Below are 2915 nucleotides of genomic sequence, written 5' to 3'. Positions count from 1 at the left end.
ACTCCTCAAGGTTTGTTCTAATTGTTTTCTAGTTGTTTGATATTTTGCATGTCTAGAAGGATACAAAGAGATTTGTTACCTTTTGACCGTGAAATCGAAAGAACCTTGACGAATAATAGGAGACTTGTTAGGAGGAATTTGGGAGGTGTTGGTGAAGTTGTTCAACCCACTAGTGAGTTTGTCAATCCTTTCGCAATAGAAGGAGAAGAAAACCCATTAAACAATACCACACAAAATCCACCTACAATGCCTAAATTCTCGTCACACTCTTTACCCACCGAGGAGGATTTACCAAATGGTACTCCTACCCCACAACATCTTACCGGAAACTTTATTGCCAAGTCCGCCTTCATCCAACTAGTTGAGAGGAGCCAATTCGGGGGAATGCCTAGTGAGGACCCTCATTCTCATATGGAAACATTTTGTGATTATTGTGAAGCTATCTCTCAAACGGGCGTGACTCAAGACCAAATAAGATGGGTCTTATTTCCTTTTTCGTTAATCGGCACCGCAAAGCAATGGTTGAAGGGCCTTGATAAGGCCACCCTTGGAATAGATTCTTGGAAGAAGCTAGCTCTAGCTTTCTACAAAAAATTCTACCCACCGGAAAAGACCAATATGCTAAGAGCTCAAATTACGGGTTTTAAGCAAAGGGATGAAGAATCTTTGTATGAAGCTTGGGAGCGGTTCAAAGGTATTTGTCGCTCATGTCCTCACCATGGACTTAGCGAATGGTTTTTAGTGCAACAATTTTGGAATGGTTTATATGAAGATTCAAGGAACATTCTCAATATGGGATCAAATGGAATGTTCACCGAAGTTGATGACAATCAAACATGGAACAAGATTGAGGAAATGGCGGTCCATAATTCGCAATATAGTAGGCCTCGCAAGGCTACTAGAGGAGGAAAGTATGAAGTGGACACCGTTACTCAATTGGGTGCTCAACTTAGTGCTCACATTGACACAATCAACTTAAAGTTTGAACAAGCTATGGCTAGACTTGAGGAAAACTCAAAATCAACAAAGCATCATGTCAATGCCTTGACGGCATCCTCATCAATCCCAAGCGGGATATGTGCGAATTGTGGAACCTTGGGTCATGACTCAAGCGAATGTAGGGGAACAACCGAGCAAGTCAATGCTTTCTAAGCTTACAAAAGTGGTACCCCTTATTCAAATTTTTACAATGAAAACACCAAGTTCCATCCAAATCTCTCATACAAAAGCCAAAATGTCCAAAACCCTCAAACAACATACACTCCACCACCCATGAGAAATCAAAATCAAAGACCCTTTTACAATCAAAACCAAGGTTACCAAAATCAAAACCCATACAATCACCACAATGACCAAGGTTTTGATGTCCAAAAAGCGGTCCTCCAAATGCAAAAGAATCAACAAGAATTTTTCACCCAAATGCAAAAAGATAGCCAAGCAAAAGACACCACCATCAACAACATTCTAGCTCACACCAAGATGTTGGAAACACAATTAACTCAACTAGCATCTTCTAGCTCACAAAGACAAAAGGGGCAATTACCACCTCAAAGTAACCCCCCTAGACATGAAACGGTTAGTGCCATTCACTTGAGAAGTGGTACAAGGTATGAAGCACCGAAGGAGCAAGTTGAGGATGAAGTTGTGAGAGCTAGTGAGAATGAAGTTGTGGTGCAAGAAGGGGAATCATCAAAAGAAGAAAGCTCAAAGAAAAATGAAGACAAAGCCAAAGAAAAGGAGCCCATTGTGATTAGACTTCCTTTTCCAAGTCGTCAAGCCAAGCCTAAATTTGATGATCAACTTGGGAAGTTCATGGAGATTGTGAAGAACTTAGAAGTCTCAATTCCTTTCACGGAATTAATCAATCACGTTCCGGCCTATGCAAAGTACATGAAAGATATCCTCACAAAGAAGAAGTCAATCCGGAAACTTGAGACTATCGCCTTCACCAAGGTGAGTAGTGCAATACTTCAAGGGAGTTCACCTCCAAAATTAAAGGATCCGGGAAACTTCTCAATACCGTGTACCATTGGCGACACAACGATCAACAAAGCCTTATGTGATCTAGGGGCTAGTGTGAGTGTCATGCCGTACTCGGTAAGTAAAAGATTGGGAATGGGAGAGCTTAAATGTACCAATATCACTCTTCAAATGGCCGATAGATCGACGAAGACACCGCTAGGGATATGGGAAGATGTCCCCGTGCGAATTGGGAAGTTTTTCATCCCGGTGGACTTTGTCATAGTTGATATGGAGGAAGATTCCAACATTCCAATCATCTTAGGAAGACCTTTCCTACACACAGCGGGTGCGGTGATTGATGTGAAACATGGAGAGCTCACTCTAGAAGTGGGAGATGAAAGCATAACTTTTAATCTTGACAAGACCATGAGAGCTCCTCGTTTGCATGAGCCATGTTTCATGATTGATCATTATAGCCTAGGAAAGATGAGAAGAAGAAATCGGAACTCCAATGGAGGAAGAAAATTGAAGATGCTCCATTCAAAGAGCAAGTGAATTGTGACAAAGAGAGCTTGCAAAGCTCATCAAAATCAACCAAGGAAGAAGAAGATGGCCTCATTGGCCAAGAAAAGAAATTGGGAGAGTTGTCTCCATCCAAGCAAGAGATTTTCAATAATCAACTCAATGAAGTTTGTGGTCTTTGGGACGACGAATTTGAAGGGATCTTTAATCCCTACATTGGGCATGCCATCGATCATGATCAACAACAAGGGCCACGGTCTATTGAGGACCTCTACCATAACAATGAACAAGCTTTTGATTACTTCTTCAAGGTGTTGAGCAACATCAACAACACCTTGAACATGCCTCCTTGACATCTCATCAAGAATGAGAGTTTGGTGGAGTCCTCCCTAAACCACCACTTGTAAATATTTCTAACCCCCTAACTTACT

General features: G+C 41.5%; 1 non-coding gene across 1 annotated transcript; it reads right to left on the bottom strand.

Moving 5' to 3' along the window:
• Window positions 1-618: 618 nt before the first annotated feature.
• Window positions 619-725, bottom strand: LOC141626005 (small nucleolar RNA R71). Its single transcript, XR_012535740.1, has one exon. It is a non-coding gene; the product is annotated as a small nucleolar RNA R71 (small nucleolar RNA).
• Between the last annotated feature and the right edge of the window lie 2190 nt (window positions 726-2915).

The sequence above is a fragment of the Silene latifolia genome, chromosome X (assembly GCF_048544455.1).
Source record: "Silene latifolia isolate original U9 population chromosome X, ASM4854445v1, whole genome shotgun sequence".
NCBI classification, from domain to species: domain Eukaryota; kingdom Viridiplantae; phylum Streptophyta; class Magnoliopsida; order Caryophyllales; family Caryophyllaceae; genus Silene; species Silene latifolia.
This window is presented reverse-complemented; position numbering and strand designations above follow the sequence as displayed.